The 27,033-nt window shown below is 40.3% G+C and overlaps 1 protein-coding gene across 1 annotated transcript in view; it reads right to left on the reverse strand.

Annotated features, from left to right (window-relative positions):
• snap25b (synaptosome associated protein 25b) overlaps positions 1-23,854 on the reverse strand; it is a 66,537-nt gene extending 42,683 nt beyond the window's left edge. The window contains exon 1 of the mRNA XM_067260311.1: positions 23,819-23,854. The gene's annotated coding sequence lies outside the window, so the exon portion shown is untranslated. The remainder of the gene's footprint in view (positions 1-23,818) is intronic.
• Positions 23,855-27,033: the final 3,179 nt, after the last annotated feature.

A 27,033-nucleotide genomic window follows, 5' to 3' on the forward strand; every position in this document is an offset into this window, starting at 1 on the left:
TACAGTTATCGTCTATTCTTATTTGTATGCTCTATTTTTGTTGGTAACTTTTCTCTTCAGACTTTTTGAAAGTAAAAATGTTCTCTTGCCATCTAGCTTAACGGTGGTTTGTAGCATGTAGCTAACTTCACTCTGCATGCAACTTAATGGTGTACCTCCAGCAGGCAAACAATCCGGCAGCTGCCTAAGCAGGTCCAACAAGACACTAACATGGTGTTGCATTTTCCAGTGGCATTTTTTAATAAATACATTTTAAAAATTAGCCTTAAATTATGTTCTGGCCCGGCATGTAATGGCTTGGAAAATAAATTAGAAATTGGCCTGAGGCCAAACTTCCACCTTACAGCCTCCTCGGGGGTCCTCTCCTAACAGCCTCCCAGTTAATGTCAGTTTCCATACAACTCAGTCAGTTGCTATACAACTCTCTTCCCTCTAGTCTGCAATCCCCAAGCCCACAGGATCTCCTGACCCAAGAACCTTTTAGATTACATAACTCATATAGAACATAATGGACCGCTTTTACTTCAGTTAGATCATAATCTTCACCTACATAATAATTTTAGACACTGAAAGCACAGATAAACATGATATAATTTGTATCTAGCCTATATCTTATTTATATATGTACACAACTCCTTTCCTGTTAACTGCAGTGCCCATGGTAACAGACTGTATGACAGACAGGTGTGTGAATACTTTTAGGAACATGGTAAAATATGGTAAAACATGGCACACAAAACACGATCAAACAAAGTTTTGAACCATTCTATCTTGGTTTTAAGGAGGACCATCAGTGAAGACAGACACAGTCCAAATAAAATCCAACAAACTTTGAGCAGAGCGGGTAAATCGCACTAGTGTGATCCATGTCAGTTTTTTCTGTGCTTGATTTTTTGTGTTATTTATCAGACAGAATTTGAATGAAATGGTATTTAAAATAATAAATACCCTATTCTACGGTCCATTAACTTCATAAGTGGTTTATATATACAGTATATGGAATGCTTCTGTTCCTTCTGTCACACTTGAGAGTATAGCTGAAATTTGGCAATGAGTAGGTCACAGAGGATTTTGATATAAAGACCTGCACTAAAAAGTATGCCAGAGCAGAGAGGACCTATTGTCATCTGTTTGGAAGTGAGCTGAGTTTAACTTGACGCTTCTTCGATAAAGTGGATTCAAAGAAGAGCAGCTGACCTCTGAATGTCTCTATACACAAGGCGGGTCAGGTGACATCATGTTTGGATGTCAGATGAAGCCGTCCTGCTCGATCTCTCCTTCTATCAGCTTCTCCATATCTCAATATCTCTGCATTAACCCCCCACCCCACCTCTATTCAACAACCCACTCATCTTATCTTTCACTTGCCCCCTCCCTCTTTCCCTGTATCTGATCTCTCTCTTCCATTTAATAGCTCTCCCCCCCCACGTTCACTCGTTGTTCCGTGAGTCCTAGGTGTGTTGTGAATAATTGAGGGTGTGCCAGGAAAGTAGTCTATAGCTACAGTAAACAATGTATTTTAAATGCCTCTCATTTCTTTTCATCCCTTTCTTCTGTCATTTAATTTCTCTATTAGAAGTCATCTCTCTCTTTACATTCTCTTATTTTTCTGCACCCGTTAGCTCTTTTTATGCCTCCATTATTCATTCAAATCCATTTACTCTATTCTTTTCATGATCATTTAATTTCTCTCCACTTCTCTGCCCTCTTTTCTTTTCCTTCTTCACCTTTCTTGCTCCCTCTCTCTTTTTACATGCTTCTTTTACTATAGCGTCAATGCAGTACCACAGTTTGCATGGGTTGCATGGGTTAGGGTTAACCCTAACCCTAGATCTGCTGCAGAGTATGCAAACTAAAACCCAAGAGAGCAGAGGCACAGCATGCTGGGAACCAGACAAATCTGTGAGCTCTTTATTTACTCTGGCAGATGCATTTGGCCACCTACCAGTTCAGACAGATTTCCTGCTTTCACTTGGGACACACTGGCTGTGAAGCACCGCAAAGCGCCACGATCGGCCACAAATGGCCTCTGAGCTTTCCTTTTTCACATTTAAAGCTGACATGGTACAGGCTATATTTAGGCAACTTGTTAATCCAACTGCCGTCGCAACTGCATCCCAACATAGCGTAGCAACTTTTTTGCCGTAGTCTTTGTAAAATACGTGCTGTGGGTCATACAGCTCCATGTAGCTCTATAGGCTACTTCTCAACTTCGATGGTTAACTTTGTGTCGTCAATCTTCCCAAATTTCTCACAGCTTTTCTTACAGACAACTATAGTACCATAGGTAGATAGTAAGTAGATACAATTGCTAACTTGATGTGGAGTAAGTTGCGATGGACTTGGATAATTGGGTGCACGGTTTAGGTTACAACGTTTTTGTGGCAAAAAGTGCCTTAAGTCAACAAAGGGTACTCAGTGCTAGCTACGTCACCACGTCAGCACACGTTAGCAACGACGCATAGATTGATGTGCAGTTGCACAGCGAGTATCGTGCTGTGGTTTACTAGCAGCACATGTACATTTAGGCAAATCAAGACTTGAATGTACGGTAAGTAATGTCACATTAAATAATGTATTTAAACTCAAGCTTGTGTGCTGCGTCGCTGTCTTCAAGGCCACAGCCTAAACTTTATGTCAAAAGAAACATTCTCATTTCTGGCGCTTTCAAACAATCCCCTCAGTGACGTTTGGCTAGCAACAGCAGCTAGCTTGCTAGTAGCAAACTTCTTTTGAATTAGCCATTTCCCCCTAAATGAATGTCAAACTTGTTTAAGTTTTGGGGGGTATATTTTCAGTTAGCAGACGATACTGTTTGAATTGCGATTCCATCTGAAATACTGCCGGTGACAACGTTGTTACAGTAGCTTGTTTCAAAGGGGGTTCTTAAGGGGATGGACCCACCTGCAACCGACGCAAGCGAGCACACCCTACAATTTCCCCAGAAATTGTACCCTCTGAAGTTATTGTTTATTTTCGCAGCTAAGCCTTCGTCAATATTTGGACTACATAGACAACCTAGGTGTCAAAAGTTTCATCTTGGTAGCGATTGAGTTGCTTGTATTTTTATTTACGTTCCGTTGCACGGTTTAAGTAGAAATTAAGTTTTGGTGGCGAAAAGTGAAGCTAACGGTGGCTAACTTGCTAGCCACAGTCAATGACGCTACTTACGTCACAAACGTCATGAAAACTCGCGTGACTACCTCTAGCAGAGCATTAGTTTAGCAGCTCGTTAACTTCTGTGAGATAGCTAGGCTAACTGCTTTACTGCAGGGCAGCTGCAGAAACGCCACAAGCAAAGAGGCCAGGGTGATAACTATTTACTCATTGGGTGTGCTCAAGCCTTCGGCGAGAGCACAACCTTTGTTCTCTCACATATATATTATTATTATTTTTTTTATTATTTCTTTTTGCCCCCCTAAAACTCAGTCAATATTTGGCCTACATAGACAACGTAGGTGTCAAAAGTTTCGTCTTGGTAGCGATTGAGTTGCTTCTATTGGAATTTACGTTCCATTGCATGGTTTAAGCTTCAGTTAAGTTTTTCTGGCGAAAAGTGAAGCTAACGGTGGGTAATTTGCTAGCCACAGTCACTGACGTTACTAACGTCACTGCGTCACTAACGTCACGAAAACACGCGTGACTACCTTTGCCAGAACATTCGTTTAGCATCTGTTAACTTGGGGGATAGCTAGGCTAACTATAGCTTTACTGCAAGGCAGCTGCAGAAACGCCACAAGAAAAGAGGCCAGGGTGATAACTATTTACTCATTTTACTTTGTGATATGACACACAATTGTGATGTGTAATGTACAATATAACCTGATATTATTAAGGAAGTACATCTACTTTCGGAAACAGTAGTCTACTATTTCACTGAAGTATTAGCATCATGACATTAGCCTGTGTTTCCCGGGCAACACATACTACAGTGGTCTATGATGTAGCGTTATCTGTTTTCAATCCTTAAAATAAACATTCCTCACATATACATTTTCGTTGTAGGATTTATTCTGACATTAGAAAACGATTTGTTGGTGAAATTACCATTACCTGTGGTTTCAAACCAGTGTAGCTCACTGCAACGCTGTAGCTTACGCGAGACACACTACAAAAACATCTAGCTACAGTACACAGCTGTTTAGGAAGTCAAACGGCGACAGAAAATGTTCGGCACTCCCCTTACTTAAATCAAAAGTCTATCTAACGACTAACCTGAACTTCATTGCCACAGCCTAAACGTTGTCAATCTGTTCATGAAAATAATTAATTTCAGCCTAAACCGTACAACGGAACGTTAAATCCAATTCAACCAACGCAATCGCTACCAAGACGAACACAGCAGTAGTCTAGTACTGTAGTAGTACAATTTACCGGGGCAGCTTCTCCACACAGGGCTATATCGCATTTTGCGTTGTTACTGACAATGATCGCTACCAGTGAGCTTTTTATGGATGAGCAATTTTCCACTAAATAAATGTCAAGCTTATTTACGTTTTGGGGGGCATATTTTCAGTTAGCAGATGGTACCGTTTGAATCGCGATTCCATCTTCTACTGCCGGGTAACGTCATAGAATAATCTTCAAAGGGGTTGTTTATTCATGAATGAATGCAATATGAGTAGGCTTAATGCCTGAAAATATCATGAGAAGGGAAAAACTTAAAATGACGTTTAAATCATAGAGATTAGGTCAATTTTTACACCGGTCTGCACTAATGTCACGAAAACACGCGTGACTACCTTTGGCAGAACATTCGTTTCGCATCTGTTAACTTGGGGGATAGCTAGGCTAACTATAGCTTTACTGCAAGGCAGCTGCAGAAACGCCACAAGAAAAGAGGCCAGGGTGATAACTATTTACTCATTTTACTTTGTGATATGACACACAATTGTGATGTGTAATGTACAATATAAGATGATATTATTAAGGAAGTACATCTACTTTCGGAAACAGTAGTCTACTATTTCACTGAAGTATTAGCATCATGACATTAGCCTGTGTTGCCCGGGCAACACATACTACAGTGGTCTATGATGTATCTGTTTTCAATCGTTAAAATAAACATTCCTCACATATACATTTTCGTTATATGATTTATTCTGACATTAGTAAACGATTTGTTGGTGAAATTACCATTACCTGTGGTTTCAAACCAGTGTAGCTCACTGCAACGCTGTAGCCTACCCGAGACACTAGTGTGAGTAGCTAACAAAAACTCCTCAGCTGTTCAAGTCAAACGGTGACAGAACATGTTCGGCACTCCCCTTACTCAAAAGTCTTTCAATAGCTGAAACAATCTGACTACTAACCTGAACTTCATTGCCACAGCCTAAACTTTGTCAATCTGTTTATGAAAATAATTAATTTCAGCCTAAACCGTACAATGGAACGTTAAATCGAATTCAACCAACGCAATCGCTACCAAGACGAACACAGCAGTAGTCTAGTACTGTACTGTAGTAGTACAATTTACCGGGGCAGCTTCTCCACACAGGGCTATATCGCATTTTGCGTTGTTACTGACAATGATCGCTACCAGTGAGCTTTTTATGAATGAGCGATTTTCCACTAAATAAATGTCAAGCTTATTTACGTTTTTGGGGGCATATTTTCAGTTAGCAGATGGTACTGTTTGAATCGCGATTCTATCTTCTGCCGGTAAAGTCGTAGAATAATCTTCAAAGGGGGTTCTTTATTAATGAATGAATGCAATATGAGTAGGCTAAATGCCTGAAAATATCACGAGAAGGGACAACTTAAAAGGACGTTTAAGTCATAGAGATTAGGTCAATTTTTACACCGGTCTGCCAAATTCGTTTTGATTCAGCCTGTCAGCTGCCTCTTGCAGGGGAAATGAGAAGACATCATATTTCATTCGACACTTCACTCGTATTTTGAGTTGTAAATGAGCAGCAAAAAAAAGATGCTTTTAAATCTATGTAATCTTTATAAATAATAAGTAGGCCCGATGCATTTTTATATAAAATATACAGACCCCTGTGCAACCGACGCAAGCAAGCACACCCTACAATTTCCCCAGAAATTGTATCCTCTCTAGTTTTACTTTGTGATATGACACACAATTGTGATGTGTAATGTACAATATAAGCTGATATTATTAAGGAAGTACATCTACTTTCGGGAAACAGTAGTCTACTATTTCACTGAAGTATTAGCATCATGACATTAGCCTCTGTTGCCCGGGCAACACATACTACAGTGGTCTATGATGCATCTGTTTTAAATCGTTAAAATAAACATTCCTCACAAATAAATTTTTGTTGTAGGATTTATTATGACATTAGATTTAAAGTAAACGATTTGTTGGTGAAATTATCATTACTACTATCTGTGGTTTCAAACCAGTGTAGCTCACTGCAACTCTGTAGCCTACGCGAGACACACTAGTAGCTAACAAAAACATCTCCACAGCTGTTTAGGAAGTCAAACGGCGACAGAACATGTTCGGCACTCCCCATACTTAAATCAAGTCTTTCAATAGTTGAAACTATCTGACTACTAACCTGAACTTCATTGCCACAGCCTAAACTTTGTCAATCTGTTCATGAAAATAAGTAATTTCAGCCTAAACCGTACAAAGGAACGTTAAATCCAATTCAACCAAGCAATCGCTACCTAGACGAACACAGCAGTAGGGAGCTTTTCCAAAAAGTTGCGATGAAATTGCGGGAGCAAGTGAACGTTGCGATAAAAAGTTGCGAATTTCCCTCTTTGTAATTTTTATTGAGTTATTGGTTGAAAATTTAGTAATTAACAAACATTCATCAAAGAATAAAACCATTGGGAAATGGTCCCCTAAATAACCTTACCAACATGCCAATTTTCATCATATCCCATTTTTAATCCTTATCCAACCAGGATTTACATTTGCATGCATTGAAGGGAGGAATCTCCCTTTTTTAACAAAAAAGATTGAAATCTCTATCTGTCTGCAATACCGCTCTCGGCCTCTACGCAACTCGGCGCTCTCACGCTTGCCAGGCATAGACAGTAGAAGAAAGCACACGCAGCAATTGACTGGTTGGGCAACCCTGGATACAGGACTGTTAACGGTGTGTTTTTCGCCTGGAAGTCTCTAGAAATCTGGCACCTTATTGAACGAAATTAAATAGAGTGAAAGAGTTCACAGACACCAGAATGAATGCGTTCACAGTATCGTTCATCAGGCAGTAATACAGTACGTTCAGTTCACGTTCACCAAAATTATCAACAAGTTCATGAACTTTCGTTCAATGAACGTGTTCAGGCGCAACACTGGATTTAACCCCTACTGGAGAGAGTTGTGGGAGACAACGATGATTGGTCAAAGTTGCGGAAAAATTGCGGAGATTGGTTAAAATTGCAACGTCGCGCTGAATTCGCGGGGAATCGTTGAATTCGCGTGCATTGGTGGGATCGCAACATCGCGAATTCCTGGAGGGTCTGTCTAGTACTGTACTGGAGTAGTACAATTTACCGGGGCAGCTTCTCCACACAGGGCTATATCGCATTTTGCGTTGTTACTGACAATGATCGCTGCCAGTGAGCTTTTTATGAATGAGCGATTTTCCAATAAATAAATGTCGAGCTTATTTACGTTTTTGGGGGCATATTTTCAGTTAAATGAAATCAAATGTATTTGTATAGCCCTTTTTACACGCAAGCATGTCACAGAGGGCTTCACATATGCCCATAGAACTGCCCCTCAACCAACCTAAACCCTCAAGGAAGACAAGGAAAAACTCCCAAAAAACTCTCAACAGGAGAAAAATGGAAGAAACCTTGGGAGGAGCAATTCAGAGAGGGATCCCCTCCTCCAGAGACGGTTGGTGAGAGAGAGGAGCAGAACACAGGCTAAACATAGTCATACAGTGTCGGTGGGTTTTTAAAACACCAAAATCCATTGTTCAACTTTATAGATGTAGGACAGGACCGGGAGACTCGCGACCAGGTCCAGCGTTGGCTGACCGACGACCAAGCAGGTGCTGACAACTCAAACCCCCCACACCACAAGGGATGTGTGTGGGGGGGGACAGAGAGAGGAGAGCAGGGATTAGAGGATGCCAGGAGCAGATAACAGTTACAGTCATAATAGAATGAGATCCCCACCGGTCAAGTGTGGACTGGTGCAGCAATTTAACAGAGCAAAAAAGGGGAATTTGATGCAACCCCACACACCAAGACAGCGACAGCCCCCCCCCATTTGGAACATGAAATCTGTTCCAGGGGAAGAGAACTCTAAAATAAGTTATACTTATAGAATAAGGATGGAAGCAACCCGTCCCCCATTGCCTCCAACCAGGCAGTTAGCAGATGGTACTTGGTTCTACTGCCGGTAACGTTGTAGAATAATCTTCAAAGGGGGTTCTTTATTAATGAATGGATGCAATATGAGTAGGCTAAATGCCTGAAAATATCACAAGAAGGGAAAAACTTAAAAGGACGTTTAAGTCATAGAGATTAGGTACATTTTTACACCGGTCTGCCAAATGTATTCGTTTTGATTCAACTATGAGGCTGCCTCTTGCAGGGGAAATGAGAAGACATCTATTTCATTCTACACTTCACTCGTATTTTGAGTTGTAAATGAGCAGCAAAATAAATATGCTTTTAAATCTATGTAATCTTTATAAATAATAAGTATGCATTTTTATATAAAATATAAAGAAATATCAGTTGTAAAAATCATGTCATTAAAAAACGGACCCCTGTGCAACCGACGCAAACAAGCACACCCTACAATTTCTGGGGAAATTGTATCCTCTCTAGTTTATATATGTTTTCACTTTTTAATGATACAGCACTATTTTACAATTTTATAATTTATTGCAAATTATTTCACGGACCCCCTGGCGATCGTTCGCGCCAGGGGGCCAAAAATGTTGTCTTTTGACCTGCTTAGCCCCCTCATTGCTGCTTGCAGCTATATTTGTTTTAATATTTTTAGATATGTTTTATATTTCGTTTTTTTGGCAGAGTATACAGAGTATACACTACGCAGTGATTTGGAAGTTCACAGACACACACAATCAAGGATCAGAAGAGCATAGTTCTAACAGTGGTCAGAATCAAGGAACGCCCTGTATTTATCATGCGCAGTGCAAAATAACCACATCTCAGCTACCAGGCACAGCGCAACAGTAACATAACTACAATATTACACAATATAACATCAGTGCAGTGCAGCAGTCAATTCAATCTACCTCTATTTAAATTAGGCCGCCTGCATATGCAGTGGATTTGCAATCAATTGACATATCGCTTAGTCCTGCCCCTCTTAGTTGCTAGTTGCTATAATACTGTAGTGTTCTTTAAGACATTGGGTCAACAAACAAAATTAAGGCAACATTTCCACACAATGTTTTAAGTATGGTGAATTAGCTTTTAAGAGACTTTTTTACCAGGAACGTAAAACATCAGCACAAGCATTTAAGTCGATTCAACGCAATGTTTTAAGCATTGTGAATTAGATTTCAAAGTAACATGATGAACATATAAAGGAAAAGACGCCACAGAGTGAGTATGACTATGTCTATGAGTATGTCAATCCCACAGTGTTCCCACCCATGGTGACATAAAAAAAACGCAAAACATTCTACACAATAACCACATTATAATAACCAACCATATAATCACAAACACACCTGTATGAACACTACTGAATTACGTACTAGCTTACTAGCTTGATCCTTACTATTATAATCTAAAAAACATTTAGTTCACAGTCAACCGCACAGCAGAGGTAAACAACATAGGCCACTCTAATTCTCATTCACTAGTACTTAAAACATTGTTTTTTGAGTTGGCTTAACTCAAAAAGTCTAGTGGAAAACGTTGCCTTTTGGTTTTACTTTGACCTAATGTCTTATCTTTTCATGTTGACAGGAAAATTCAAATGCGTGTCGGACAAAAATGTGAAGATGTCAAACTAATTTTATTCAGTAAACAGAACTTGAATTTAGTTATTGATGAAGTCAAGATTGTAAGCTTGGGTTAGTCAAGTGTTTCCCATACATTTATTTGTTTTTTTAACAGTTTAACATGGAAAAAATAATTATAATTGTAGAGCTGTGCACAGCGCATTGATTCGCTAAGCCCATTCTTGCCCCGCTTGCATTCCTTCTCTCTCACTACAACGGACCAGTCTGTGAATAGCCCCTTCTCTCCGTGTACGCTCTGAATCAATGTGCGGGACGAACGGCTTTTTCCCCTCAAAGTCGAGAAGACGGACGGAAAGGCCTAATCCCAATGTCCACTAGTGATGGGAAGTTCGGATCATTTTACTGACTCGGTTCTTTGAATCTCGTTCAGTGAAATGAAACAATCTTTCTTCGAGTCATTCGTTCATTTCAACGGGGGGGAGGGGGGTGCTCAACATTTACATTTGATAGACAATTCCCTGGCCTGAATACATCAGCTGCAAACATTTACCATATTCTCATATATATCTTAGTGCATCTAAACCAGCCAAGATTACACAATTGTGGCAGATAAAAAAAAAAAAACTCCCGCATTAAATACAATACATCTTGACAATTTGTATGATTTGAAATGGTCATTTATTATCACACTAGCATTTAATTATCACGGCAAACAATTACACTGCACTGAACTAAGTAAAGTACAAAAAAGTTAAAATAACGAAACCTGTTATTATTACTTGTGAACGAATACCATTCACGTCTTACGTGAATTATATTCTGTCATAGCAGTGATGGCAGTCACAGTGATAGCAGTTACACGAAAGTGAATGAGGTAAACAAATCCTTTCTGTTTTCTCTTCAGAGCCTATGCAGGTCACGTGAAAAATTATCCAAAGACTCGAATGAACAAACGATTCGTTCACCTCCCAACCATGTCTTCGGGTAAAAGATTTGTTTATCTTCTGACTGAGTTTTCCGGTAAAAGATTTGTTCATCTGCCGACCGTGTCTTCGGGTAACGGATTCGTTCATCTGCCGACTGTGTCTTCGGGTAAAGGATTTGTTCATCTCCTGACTGTTTCTTCAGGTACGAGTCTTAAGCTCAGTACTACAGTAGTTGAGGAAATAGAAAGGATTTGTTCATTTCCCAACCGTGTCTTCGGGTACGAGTCTTCGGAGGATTTTTCACGTGATCTGCATAGGTTCAGAAGAGGAAACAGAAAGTATTTGTTTACCTCATTCTTTCGCGTGACTGCTAGGATTAGTATAGTAAGACGAAATGAGATTTGTTCACAAGTGATAATTACAGGTTTTGTTATTGTAACTAATTTTTACCAACTTTTTTTTACTTTACTTACAGTTCAGAGCAGTGTTATTGTTTGCCGTGATAATTCAATGCTAGTGTGATAAATGACCATTTAAAATCATACAAACTGTAATGTATTTAATGCGGGACTTTTTCTTAAAAAAATATTATCTGTCACACAAATGTGCAATTCCCTTCTATCCCACACACACTCGTACCCGAAGACACAGTCGGGAGATGACTCGAATAACTGTTTCCTCTACTGAGCCGCAACAGTCCCCATTTGCGGCCACAAGAAAATGAACAAATCGTTCACGAATAACACCTCACTAATGTCCACCCTCACAGACTTTGAGGCGCGTTCTCGCTATGTCTGTGAGGACTTAGGGCTGTCCCACCGTCAAATCGTCAAGTGCGCGAGGGCTCTTTCACAGACATTTTGAGCCCTTTTTGTTAGTCCTAATTTTTGCAGACTTTAGCTAGCCACAATTCACAGCGTTGTGACGTGAAACACGCGGGTTACCAGGGGAAGCCTGGAAGCGAGAAAAAAATTACGGCAAACCCGCCTCATAAAACAAGAATAATAGCGGTAAACAAACAAGCATGCATGGAAGGAGCAACCAACCCTGATGTAAACATAGTTAGAAAAATAAAAATTCAAACACAAAGCTCACTGATGGTTAATATAGCCAGAACTGTGTGTATCCTTTGATGATACATTCTAAATATGCTTTAATCAGATTTGATCCCAAAAACATCACTATTTTGCCGATAATGCAGCAATGTTCTGTCCCATTCCAATTTATAGTATTTTGAGCCTGTGCAGCCTCTTGCACTCAATCACTTACTAGGTGACGTCAAGTAAGTCTGTGAGGGTTCAGAGTTTAGGGTTTAGGCGGGACATTGGGATTAGGCCTTAGTATCATATTTCTCAAAACAAATTTGTCCAAAACTGATACATTCAAATTCAAGTTCAATATAATAATATTCATAGTTAAATACATTCGGCAAACATAACAATACGAGTCCAACAATGTTAATATTACATAAAGCAAAAAAAAACTATTTTGCAATCAAATTAATGCAAAAAATAAATAATGCTTTCACGCTCCGCTTGCATTGCTTGTCGAAGCCCCTATCTACACTCACATCAAGACGATGCTAGGACCTAGATTTGGGCTAAGCCCATAATGTTTACAACATCTGGCTCCGCCCCTGCCTACCACGAATCAAATTATGTGGGAAACACTGTAGTCGTTATATTATGCTGAAGCGATAGTCATTCTTTTTTTATACATAACGTAATTTTTTTTTTTACTCACAATTAAATATTTATTTAAGTACTATGGCTAAAGGTAATCTGAACAAGTTTTAACCTAAATTGTTTATTTTCTTAGGGGCGTATTATTTGAAAATGTTAAAAATGAACAAAACAGTTAACCGGAACTTTGAACCGGAAACTATGATTTTGGATTAGACCAATGTAAAAAGGCCACTTTAAACAAATGAAACGGTCGTTTCACTTTTTTCAGTGGAGGATTCCTAGAAGCTAGGCCTATAAGGTCAGCTGAAATGGTCAGCGTTATCCCTGAATTAATCTTGAAACAGGCCCTAAATGTTTATGCTAGGTCTTATCAAATATATTTTGAGCACAACAATGGGTGTCCATTCTATTCAGGGCTATCTTTCATACCCAAAATACATGGTATTGGTCACAGAAGGAACACAATTATGTGAATGATTAACAGAACAGGGTACATCATGAACAGATAATAATGTGTTAGCGGATCTACTGATTGTGATTAACATTATCACATCAAAATTCAAGATTTCCTCCACAGTATGCTCACTGCATTTTACAATGAATGGTCACCATCAACACTTATGCATTACAATGTCTGTGTGAGTGTGCGTATACCCACACACACTTGTTATGCCCATGTACTGAATGACTAAAGGCCTACACTCATTTAAGTTGCCAGGTAAATTACAGCAAGATGACAGCAAAAACACAGAACCAGGCCCTCTATGAATGAGATAAGCAACTCTTCAGGTGTGTCTGTGTATGATTGTGTTTGTGTATTTGTATGTCTGTGTATTTGTATGTCTGTGTGTGCCTATATCTACTGCTCCATGGGTCATGGGGCCATCTGGTCCCTATCCGCCCACACAGACACAAACACACACTGTCGTGTAAACCCTGGGGATCCAGCACATGCCTCTGGCTTATCCCGACAAAGCTTTACAAGGACCTGCACACACAGACACACACACACATATACACCCCCCCCCACACACACACACACACACACACACCACTCTCAAGCCAAATGCCTGCACATGCTCATTTATTCCCACATTCACAACCTGCAGACAGTAAACTGACCATGGAGATCAGCTCACAGCCTACAGCCAGAGTGAGATGGTCTACCTACTCCACACACACATGGCCACACACCATCAAGAGGTAACCGTACAAGCCAATCTTCCACCTCTGGAGAATATAGTAATATAGACAGCAACACAGTGACAGTCGCTGCCTGTCTGAGTGCATGGTAAGTCTCTGAGCCGCTGTCACTGTTGGTTGCAGTTGTTAAAGAGGAAGTGGGCTACAATGCATATACTATTAAATATTAGCCTGAGTGTTCTATTCCATATGTATACGTTGTACTTACATCGTCTTTGCTGGAGTAGGGCTGGGGCAAATCCGAGTATCCAGGGACATTGTGGACATGCATAGTAGCTTAATCTGTCCTTGGATTTTTTACGTTTTTTTTTGCAGACACCTTAGTTACAAAAGCAGTTTTGTGTTTTTCATGATATACATAGCATTCATCTTTTTGTGGATGGCAATCATTGATATTATGTGAGGAATTAGCTAGCATCATTGACAGGTCTTTAAATTTGCCAATGACTTGAATGCCTCACCGTTCATACCAGACCCCCGCCCCTCGGATTGAGGCAACGGCCCCGGTGGATGTAGGTGGTATTGCATTTCCGATTTGCTACCTGACTCGTCCGGTCGTTTTTATTCTATTAACTCCAGTCAACATATCTAAAACTATCTCCCCCAAAAAAAATTGTTCGATTCTTGAACCTGGCTCATACTGCTAGCTTTTTCATAGAAAATGTTTTCCTGATTTTTGCTCAATTTGAAACCAATCCGAAATGGGTAAACTAGCACCCCATTTATTTACTTACATCAAGAAAAGTTGCCTGGAAACGTGCTCGCGGATACGAACAGGGGACGAGCACAAAAGGGAACATCAGCAAATCGCTGATTTACCAGAGCTGAATGAGAACAAGGAGAAAGGATTTGATAATGTACAGTTGCCTGCCTTTATTGTAGCAAGTTTTATAAATGTTTGCACACACACATGTATGTGTGCAAACATTTGTGACGGTTGTTTGTAGAGTTTATTTCCGTTATTTTAAAGCAGATTTAACCATTTTGTAATGAACACTATTATGCTCATAGCATGACAAACGTAATTATAGTGTAATATAATTAGTTATAATATTATAGTGTAATATAATGAGTTATAATATCGTGGCATGTTATTGCAGAAAATTATAGATTGTTGACATGTTATTCTGGAGCAAAGACGAAGATGTATAGCTAAATCATGTCTGATAACCACAATATTGTTACGGTCGTTATAACGAATATATTCTTAGAACTTTATGTCAGTTAACACCACTACGATGGCATTAACAATAAGCTTGTAATAGTAAGCAACATCATCATCATTATAATAGTAACATATGTAGGCTTAATTTAGCTTGCTTTGCCGAGCTAGAACAACAACGTATGGAAGCAAATCGTTACCAAAATTCAAATGCAAATGCATTTCCAGAAATGCATTTGCATTTTAAGAATGTGGCTGCATTATTTGACTCAAATGAAATTAGTAATCAAACATCCTATTTGCATTTAAATTTTCTTCTTCAAGAGAGCTCAATCTTTCACTTAATTAAAATGAAAAAGAAATAGACATTTGAGATTTAATTTTCAAAACATGCCCCAGCAAATAGATAGCAAAATTCAATTTGAAATGTAAAATTTGAAAATTAAAATGCATTTCCAGAAATGTATTTTTATTTTAAGAACGTGGCTGCAAAATCGTGACGACAATTCAAATTCAAATGCATTTCCAGAAATGCATTTTCATTTTAAGAACGTGGCTGCAAAATCGTGACCACAATTGAAATTCAAATGCATTTCCAAAAATGCATTTTCATTTTAAGAACGTGGCTGTAAAATCGTGACCACAATTCAAATTCAAATGCATTTGCAGAAATGCAAAATGAACGAAAAAGCATTCTGAGCGGCGCAGCAGAGTGACGTCAGTAGCCGCTCTTCTTCAGCTCCCTGCTGACCGAGCTACCCATCTTGTTCGGTAGGGAGCGGTGTGCACATCTGCATTGCATTACATTGCAAATGTGCCGGGAAATTGATTGAATTGCCGGGTCTTTAGAGGATGCATCACAGACTGAGCAACTTGATGTCAAACAATGACTAAAACAGTGGCAGAGCTACTATTAATGTGTAAATCTGTGACGGCAGAGTATGCAGCCAAGCTCTCTATGACTTGTTCTACTCGGACACGGGCATCAGACTCAGATATATTATTAGATTCTACCTGTTCAGCTAATTCTAACAGTGTTTGCACAATTTGAGGGAGCGCCATGGTCTGTGATGCGTCCTCTAAAGCAGAGGTCCCCAACCTTTTTTGCGCCACGGACCGCTTTCATGTAAGACATATTTTCACAGACCGGCAGGACGGACTGGGAGGAAAGATAGGCCCTGGACAGCTGCGCTGCTAATGCATGCACATTCTGGGTTTTATGTGATCCTAGTTAGTGACTTCCAAACCTAATGCGAGCGCGCAGGGCGCGCAAGAAAAATAGTTTAGCTGATTTGAGCAAAAAATTGTTATTGGAGTTTTATGTAAAATAAACTGCCGTTTTTTCAATTGACCCATCTTTAAGTTTCTTAGCCTGGTTTTCCATCGTTATATTGTTACTAGCTAGCTTTAGATATGTCAGTCCCACTGTTGTGTGTGACTATAAGCTACGACAGTGACACCCGAATTGCGTTCCTTATATCCAGTTCAGGCCTATTCCATAATTTTGTTTGATTGCTGTCACGGCAGAAAATCCCGCTTGATGTTGGAAATGGAAGCAGGGTTTTCAGTGCTTTAGTGGCGATCTCAGGATAGCCTTCATCCAAAACACCGATAGAGTTGTTGTCTCAAACAGGCTTCATTGAGTGGTAACTATCACTTGTCATGTGTCAAGTGGAAGAGACGCGCATGACACTGTTCAATAAAGCCCACAAACTTGCTAAAAAAATTAGTAAACACACGTCTTTGCAGAGCTTTTTTGCTCAGGGGAAAAGGCCCGTGGAGAAGGAGAGAATTAGGTCATTTTTCAGAATAAAACGTCTTTCAGACTCTGATAATCAATTAAAAGGAAAAAATGTTATTAATTCTATTTTGTGCGGCCCGGTACGAAATGACCCACGGACCGGTACCGGTCCGCGGACCGGTGGGCACCGGTTGGGGAACGCTGCTCTAAAGACCCGGCAATTCAATCAATTTCCCGGCACATGCAATGTAATGCAATGCAGATGTGCACACCGCCCCCTACCGAACAAGATGGATAGCTCGGTCAGCAGGGAGCTGAAGAAGAGCGGCTACTGACGTCACTCTACTGCGCCGCTCAGAATGATTTTTCGTTCATTTTGCATTTCAGCAAATGCATTTGAATTTGAATTGTGGTCACGATTTTACAGCCACGTTCTTAAAATGAAAATGCATTTCTGGAAATGCATTTGAATTTCAATTGTGGTCACGATTTTGCAGCCACGTTCTTAAAATGCAAATGCATTTCTGGAAATGCATTTGAATTTGAATTGTGGTCCCGATTTTGCAGCCACGTTCTTAAAATGAAAATGCATTTCTGGAAATGCATTTTAATTTTCAAATTTTACATTTCAAATTGAATTTTGCTATCTATTTGCTGGGGCATGTTTTGAAAATTAAATCTCAAATGTCTATTTCTTTTTCATTTTAATTAAGTGAAAGATTGAGCACTCTTGAAGAAGAAAATTAAAATGCAAATAGGATGATTGATTACTAATTTCATTTATGAGTCAAATAATGCAGCCACATTCTTAAAATGCAAATGCATTTCTGGAAATGCATTCGCATTTGAATTTTGGTAACGATTTGCTTCCATAACGACGGAGCCATATATTCAAGTTTACAGTTTCTTAGTCCGACACAAAACTTAAGCAGTCCAACTAAAAACACGAAGCAAAAAGAGCAACGTATAGGCCCTGGACGTATAATACTACAGTACTAATAGTATTGATTTTCACATGTATCTGCTTCTTGATCGGACTTGTACCACATTCTGACAGTTTTCTGCAATGCCTTAGCTCCAGCTCACAAGCTCGCGACTTGTTTTCGCAAAGTATGACGCGTACAGCTAGTTGCAAGCATGCACGAGTTTCGGAGCTAGGAACAAGCTTCTGCACAAGACCGGACGAGTCAGTCTGGAAAGATGGCGCAGTCCATTTCGCGCTCTCGCTTGCCTCACTGCGCCACTGAGCACTTTTCATAGAAATGAATGGGGACGCCATCTTGGAAAAAAAATCTTGCTTGGAGATTGACATTTAGTCATTTAGCAGACGCTCTTATCCAGAGCGATTTACAGTAAGTACAGGGACATTCCCCCGAGGCAAGTAGGGTGAAGTGTCTTGCCCAAGGACACAGCGTCAGTTGGCATGACCGGGAATCGAACTGGCAACCTTCGGATTACTAGCCCGATTCCCTAACCGCTCAGCCACCTGACTCCCTCTACTGAGGAGATATGCAATGATCATTGAAATTCCTATAGGAACTAAAGTTTAAGAACATGTTTCACAGCCATAAAATAGATGTGAAAATAGTCTATCTGCCCTCAAATTGGCTGTCACTTAACTCTGTTGTGGCTACATCTCAACTTGTTTCCTTCTAACCAGTTTTTTCTTCTGTCCTGTTCTTGTTCCCACCCCTACCTTGCCTTCACCCCTACTTCTCCTGGCCTCAACTAGTAGTCACGCATCATCACCCCCATTTCTCCACCCTCTCCCGCTGCACCCACCCTCCAACAACCCTCTCCAGACTCCCCCAGCATGTTTTGTGCTAAATATTTGAAGATGTCTGAAAATGTGCGAGAACAGGGAGCCGTTAGTGAGGCCAAAGACCATAAAACAGGTGCTGACAACAGCGTGCAGCAAAACCCCATCTAACGCTGCAAACACAGTCAGGGACAGAACATTTGAATGTTTTATTTCTGTTTTCTCTTCTTAACCCTTGTGCTGCCTTCGGGTCACATGACCCAAAGGTTCACAACGAACCATCGTTGTCTTTACCCAATTTTACCCAATACAAAAACAAATAAATAGCATTTTCTTTTAACCTTCGCAATGTGGGCGGTCTGAGACAGCCCTCACTTTGTTTTTGTATGCGGTAAAGTTGTCACAATATGACGGTGGGTCACAATGACTGATGAGTCAGAATGACCCGAAGATGACACAAGGGTTAACCTTGTACTAATTCACTGACTTACTCTCTCTTTATGCATGTCTCTCCAAATGAGCTTCTTTATTTGAAATGACTATTCAGTAAAGACCTGTGGAGAGCAGGTATGACCAATATAGACTTATATTGGTGTATATAGATGTCTTTGTGTCAGTATGTGATCTCAATTTCGCTCTACTGTTTCTATCTCTTTACCTTTTTATTATCTACCTCTTTATCATCCCATCTCTCTACTGTACCTCTCTACCCCCTGGCTTTACTATTTTCTACCTCTGTCTCCTTCATTCTGTTCTACTTCTCAACTTTTCTGTCTATTTCTCCACACACTAACCACCTTTGCCGTCACATCATGTCAGGAGAAGTGAAGGAGAAAGCAGGTCAAATGAGATTAACTGCTTTTTGTAATGCTGTTTTGGGAGACGGTATGTGAAACACATTTGTAAGAATAATTTTCAACTGCTCTGATTGATAAGATAAACTCTTGTTTGGTAGTTTTATTGATCCCCATCACCATAGAGAGGTGAGGTCAGTGTGACACATCACATTTTATATAACATCCAGGATAGCAGAGTAGTGTTGTAGTGTGTGTTCGTGAGTGCATGTGTGTGTGTGCATGCGTGTTTGTGTGTGTTTGTCTCAGTGTGTGAGGAGGGTGGTGCTATAGGCCGGTCTTGGTGATGCAGTATTCAGGAGATTCAAAGCAATCATCTTTCCCAGAGGGGATTAGTGGGCTAAAGCCAGTGTCCCATTCACTAGAGGATGAAGCCCGTAGCATTAATCTACTGAAGTAGGCCTGTGCAAAACACATATTGCCTCTCCCTCTTTCTCTCTCTCAATTTCTCTTTCCCTCTCGTCTCTCATTGTTTTCTATTTCCTCCCTCCCTCTCTCTTTCTCTCTTGTATATTCTCTGTTACCAGAGCAAAGCAACAGTGCACAACTTTCATAACACTGCTTCTCTCCACATCCATGGAGTTTCAAATACAGACCATTTTTCCTTCCCTCCCTCCATCTTTCAATCGCTCCCTCCATTCCCCCTACCTGCTGTACAACACCATACATTATATGACAAAAGCTGCAGACACTTCCTTGAAGTACTAGTGTAACATATTAACCCAACTCATTGTAGTACAGTAAATAACTGTGCTTATCATACACTCAATGACACAACCATACATCCACACACAACTATTACATAGCATAGCATTCAACTCTCCTGTCAACTGCACTTGACATTCCTGATTGGCATTCCTGCACTTGGCATTTCAAGCAGCATGTCTGTGTTAAAACAAGACTAGACAAGACCCAACTCCACCCGTTCACATGGCCTAGCACCACCCGCAACCCAAACTCCCCAGCCCCGGTGTCGGGTGACTCCAGGTCTGCCTGCACATGCTAATCGATGAGGCAGCTGCATATCAGACACTGAGAGGTTAAGACTCATCTACCCGTCTGTTATAGAACAATGCGGCACAAATCATGTATCCAAAGTTGACCACAGTACAGGAGGATGTGTAGTATGACAGACCCACTGTGTAGGTGCTTGCACTGTGTTAGAAACAATTGTTAGACAGTGACTTAATTTCAGTCTTCAAGTCACAGAAAATAAGACTAAGTTGAGAATTTATATTCTTCTTTTTAAAAGGAAAAATATGACAATGACAAGCAAACATCATAGAAAATCAAAGTGATTATATATACTATATATTCTGTATGATATGTAAAACGATGTGTGTATTAAATGGTGGCTCTTAACAGATCTCTGCCTTCTTACGTTTTCCTCAATTGCTAAATACTTTTAATGTAACTGGGATCCACTTGCTTTTTGCTAAACATCAAGTCTTTTTCACATTGCTCTCACACAGACATCAATGCACACACACTATAAAACCAAAGTTGAGGAAATCGTGTCAAACTAAATTAAACTAGAGAGGGTTACAATTTCTGGGGAAATTGTAGGGTGTGCTTGCTTGCGTCGGTTGCACAGGGGTCCGTTTTTGAATGAAATGTTTACAACTGATTTATGTATATTTTATATGAAAATGCATACTTATTATTTATAAAGATTAAATAGATTTAAAGGCATTTTTTTTGCTGCTCATTTACAACTGAAAATATGAGTGTAGTGTAGAATGAAATAGATGTCTTCTCATTTCCCCTGCAAGAGGCAGCCTCATCGTTGAATCAAAACGAATAAATTTGGCAGACCGGTGTAAAAATTGACCTAATCTCTATGACTTAAACGTCATTTTAAGTTTTTCCCTTCTCGTGATATTTTCAGGCATGTAGCCTACTCATTGCATTCATTCATTAATAAAGAACCCCCTTTGAAGATTATTCTACGACGTTACCCGGCAGTAGAAGATGGAATCGCGATTCAGACAGTCCCATCTGCTAACTGAAAATATGCCCCCCAAAACGTAAATAAGCTTGACATTTATTTAGTGGAAAATCGCTCATTCATAAAAAGCTCACTGGTAGCGATCATTGTCAGTAACAACGCAAAATGCGATATAGCCCTGTGTGGAGAAGCTGCCCCGGTAAATTGTACTACTACGGTACAGTACTAGTAGACTACTGCTGTGTTCGTCTTGGTAGCGATTGCGTTGGTTGAATTGGATTTAACGTTCCATTGTACGGTTTAGGCTGAAATTAATTATTTTCATGAACAGATTGGCAACGTTTAGGCTGTGGCAATGAAGTTCAGGTTAGTAGTTAGATAGACTTTTGATTAAGTAAGGGGAGTGCCGAACATGTTCTGTCGCCGTTTGACTTCCTACAGCTGTGTAGATGTTTTTGTAGCGTCTCGCGTAGGCTACAGCATTGCAGTGAGCAACACTGGTTTGAAACCACAGGTAATGATAATTTCACCCACAAATCGTTTACTTGTAATGTAATGTCATAATAAATCCTACAACGAAAATGTATTTGTGAGGAATGTTTATTTTAAAGATTGAAAACAGATGCATCATAGACCACTGTAGTATGTGTTGCCCGGGCAACAGAGGCTAATGTCATGATGCTAATGCTTCAGTGAAATAGTAGACTACCGTTTCCAAAAGTAGATGTGGGCCTACTTCCTTAATAATATCAGCTAATATTGTACATTACATTTCATAATTGTGTTTCACATCACAAAGTAAAATGAGTAAATAGTTATCACCCTGGCCTCTTTGCTTGTGGCGTTCCTGCAGCTGCCTTGCAGTAAAGCTATAGTTAGCCTAGCTATCCCCCAAGTTAACAGATGTGAAACGAATGTTCTGCTACAGGTAGTCACGCGTGTTTTCGTGACGTTAGTGACGTAGTGACGTTAGTAACGTCAGTAACTGTGGCTAGCAAATTAGCCACCGTTAGCTTCACTTTTCACCACAAAAACGCAATTTCTACTTAAACCATGCAACGGAACGTAAATAAAAATACAACCAACGCAATCGCTACCAAGACGAACCTTTTGACACCGCCGTTGTGTATGTAGTCCAAATATATCCTTAGGGGGGCGAAAATAAATAATAATAAATAAATAAATAAATATATATGTGAGAGAACAAAGGTTGTGCTCTCGCCGAAGGCTTGAGCACACCCAATAATATGATACTTCTGACAGCATTGAAAACTTTGCACCAATTGTTCAATCAGCAATCTGTACTGATTAAAGCATAAAAGGTAGCCTAAATCTTGAAATGTACAATGTAAGGAAATATTTTCCTTACTGCATTGCGATGGAAAACATCCAGTGTGATGCTAACGAAAACATAAAGCCTGATTAACAAGAATGAATGGAGTGAATGTAGTGTGTCCTGTATTTGCGTTCTTTTCCTGTCATTGCTTGTTTTTACTGTGTTGACAGTTCATTTAAAAAGCCTTTCATTTCTGGATATTCATCTTTGGGAAATGATTTAGGGCAACAAATACAGCCCATATTGTGACATGTTTACTTTTCTTTTCTGGTATATACTATAATTAAATGAGCTACATGTAGAAAAGAGTGAGAACTATGTCAGGTTACGTGGATAGCTGTACATTTTATGTATTCGGCCATTGTGTACTGATTTGAAAAACTTGAAAGAGGTATCAAGTTGTTTATTTTAATTGAGGTAATACATTGTTGGGTATGTTTTTTTTTGGAGAGTATGTGTTCCAGTTTGGGGCAGTGTGTTTGGAAAAATGTGATCAAATAATCACAAAAAATTTACTGAGCTTTCAAACACTTGTACTTGATCTGTGTTATTGAGAATGTGTTATGTGGAGGGGGTTCCTCTTGATGAGTGTGTTGTAATGACGCTGACCCTTTTCCATTCAGTCCTGATCCTGGACAAGCCTCCCTAAGCCACCTGGATCCCTGTGGGACAACCTGAGGCGTGCCAACACACACTTCATGTCACACACACACTTACTGACACTCAAACATAACACATTGGCTATACATCAAAGTGTTTTGATCAGAAAAATCCCCACTCAACTGAAAATGATTTTGAATCTTCTGGCCACGTCAGAGAAGAGTTGGAAACTCATCTAGGCTTCACTCATACTGGGAACAACAGTAGGCTACTCACACTTATAATAACACATAGTAACAATGTTTGTGCTTGCATTAGTAAATTGGACAGTCACGTTCTAGACGCGCTTCTCACAACGTAGAAGAGCTGTCCATGGTACTGGCCGTGTCTTATTGCGCGTTCACGCGGACAGGCAACAAGCGGCAAATCCCGTTCGGTTTAGTCACGAGGAAATTAAAATGGAGTGTTTCACGTAGCAAATACGTTTCTCAGCGATTTGTAATGGAAATGATTGCTACGTTTACAGCAATTATTTATCTACAGCAATGAATACGATTCCAAATCGGGGCTTCAACTCTTTTTTGAAACAAACTGTTTCAAAGCAAACGGAATCAGGGTTGTCCGCGACCAACGCTATTTCACACTAAGCATCAAACTGCTCAATCAAGACGAATTAAGTTTGTATGCATGAATAGTTTCCTGTAACTGAAGCGAACCTACCTAAAGTAGTTTTACGGCGGAGCTTCGTCGGGTCGGAAATGATAGTCTTCTGGACGATCCCCCCTCCTTTCTTCTGCCTGGCAACAAACTGATTGATCTCGGAGTAGGCTATAGCCTCCTGAACCGCCCGGAACCGACAGCCTCCGCCCTCGTCAAAATGGCCGCGCCCTCTGTCGTCATCGTCTCATAAAGGTGAGTCTGCTAGAGGGTTAAGAAGATCTGTAGGATTGATGTGCAGTGTTACGTGTCATAACATGATTCTCTACCAAAAATTTATTTCTTTCATGCCAATTAGGCCTACTGTCTAATTTCCAAGTGTCCTAAACAAGGACAGCCTATTGACACACCAAAAATATGGCAAGCCGTTTTAACATTTATTAGCTAGACTGGATATTCATTGCAGATATGTGCAACATTATTTTGCCTAGTGAAAACTCTAATTCAAGATAGACCCTATCTGTAATTACATTTTGACAATTAAGATTCAAACTACTTTTGCCATTCATGTGTATGAGGTTTGTCATTACAGATATCTACAATTCAGTTGATGTCTGTAATTAAATTGTGGATATCTACAACTGAATTGTAGATATCAGTAATGACAAACCTCATACACATGAATGGCAAAAGTAGTTTTTTTCTATTTTTTTTTCATTTATTTTGCAGGGACAATGCACACCAATCAACAGCAAAACTGTAAGTGAGCTAGAGTTAGCCAGAGAGGCTAATTTTCATCTGCTGTCCCCGACCAGATGTTGGAAGACAGCCTAAAATTAAAAAATTTCAAATAACGATGAGACTAAAATGAGTTGATAAACAGACAGTAACGTATAGACAAAACCAATTCACATATCAAGAAAAGTGTACCTGCAGTACAAGCACATATAACACTGAGGCACATAACATATATCAACACTTAACAAGACAAATGCACATATAGGCAAACAAGCAGGACATACATTACATTAATGCTTGCAAACCTGATTGGAAACAAGCCATTCCTTAAGGCTATGTTTGAGTGTTTTGTACATGTCTTTTGTGAATATGTGTGATGGCAGAGCATTCCACATGTGTGCTGAATTCACAGAAAATGCAGATTTGCTAAAAGAGATTGACCAATGTGAAATGACACAATCACCTCTTTAAGCAAATCTAGTTTGTCTGATACTTTGAGTGCGTTGTTTAATAAAATCACTAAGCGGAGGTGGGGCAATACCATGTACAATTTTAAAAACCAGACACACATCAGTGAATTTAATGAGGTTCTCCCAACTCAAGATATGGTGTTTGATGAGGATATTGCAGTGATGGTGACTTTTGGTTTTTTATCAAGTGTTTTTAGAGCTTCTTTATGGAGAATATGGATAGATTTTAATGTTGTGCTGCTGGCTTGTGCCCAGCTGGTTAAGCAGTAGGTCAGATGGGGGATAATCATTGCATTAAATGCAGCTTGCATGGTTAGACTGTTTCTTTATATGTCTAAAATAAAAATAAACAGTTTTTTAAACGAGAGATTAGAATCAATAACAATTCCTACCGTATTTTTGTAAAGTCACACTTTTTTCCATAGTTTGGCTCGTCCTGCGACTTATAGTCAGGTGCGACTTATATATAAAAATATGTATAATTTAACATGTTTTTAAATGTTAATTCATACTGACTGACATTAACCAACAAGTTCAACGGATTCAGTGATGTGGAGATAGGGAGCTTGGTGGACTAGCTTACCGGTAACTTGCTTGTTGGACTCGCTAGCTTGTTATGTTAATTTAGCCTATTCAGCCTCCCAGGTATGTTCTTTATGCAGTGTAGCTAGCTGAATAACTGTTAATGTGTTACGTTAACATACCTGACACATATTCAGCCTGTTGTTCTGTTTGCTATTGTGTAGTTGAATAATTTGCCTTTCCAGATTAAATGTCTGTTCTTGGTCTTGGATTTTGTGAAATACTGTAGCGACAATGCTCTTGGCACACAGAACGCACCGCGGCAGGCAGAAAAGCTAAGAAGTATAAGGTTTTAGCTTAGTTAGATAAGCATTGTTTAGAGTTCTGTTGTTGTGTTCGTTCTGTTTTGATGTGTGTGATGTGATGATCTGTGGTTTGGATGGTTTGAGTGTTCACCCTGATTGTGACTGTTGGCTAGTTAGATGGCTTTACAAGCTTTCCGATGTAAAAATGTGCCTGTAATAATAAAGAGTTGTGAGCAATATTCCTTCTAAATTCTTGAACGCTAGCCAGCGCTACACAGAAGATGGAACATCCACAGTCCGGTCCTGCAAGCGAGGATCGGCGCCAGGAGAGTCCGCCCAACGCTACAACCGGAGTAGCTCGCTGCGGCGAGAGAGGAGCGGAAGAAGATCCGGGGCGGGAGAGTCTGCTCCCTGCTACAGCTTGGATGCATTACTGGGGGCACAGGCCAGCAAAGTTTTTCTACCCTGCCGTTCAAAGAGCCCCAATGGGCACGCTCCACTGCAGAGGCAGAAGACTATGCCCAGCCTCTTCATGACGGTGCAACAGCCAGTAACCCGTGGCCAAAGATGGGTTTTAAACTTCCGCGGTATGCTGGCACAGCCTCCCCTGAGCCCTACCTCGTCCAAGTCTCGTCCGTCCACTGAAGAGACAGCTGGTCATGTAGCCCTGGCTGTAGAGAGTAAGGCACTGTAGGTGCTGCTGGGCCTGACGCCAGCTGAACAAAGGAACTTCATGGCTTTGGCAACAGCCTTAGAGCGAAGGTTTGGGCAACGAACCTCGACGCAAGGTATGCAGAACCAGAGCTGGCACTAAATGCCTTTATCCAGTGGCTTGCTCCGGAGCGGCTAAGAGAACATTCCACATCCTGGCCCCTGCAACCCTCAACGCCGCGTTGGAAGAAGCCGAGAGAGTCGAGGCTGTGCTGTCCACATCACCTTTACCCCAGCCTCGAATCCGTCAAGCGGATATTGGCGACAACGAGGGCGACTACGAGACTGCCTGTCTGGCTCGACAGCAACCACCATAACGATCCCAGAGGCATCGACAATCTGAGTCCTGCTACCGCTGTGGAGAACCAGGGTGGAGAACCAGGGCACATCGCACAAGAATGTCCTGCCCCGGCGCCACGCCAACTCAACGTTCCCCACTCTGGATTAAAGAGCGGCGTGGCACTGCGGGGAGAATGCCACCCACAAGATTAATTCTAGTCCCCAACAACTGCACTGCTAAAATTGGCAGATT

The sequence above is a fragment of the Osmerus mordax genome, chromosome 22, assembly GCF_038355195.1.
Source record: "Osmerus mordax isolate fOsmMor3 chromosome 22, fOsmMor3.pri, whole genome shotgun sequence".
NCBI classification, from domain to species: domain Eukaryota; kingdom Metazoa; phylum Chordata; class Actinopteri; order Osmeriformes; family Osmeridae; genus Osmerus; species Osmerus mordax.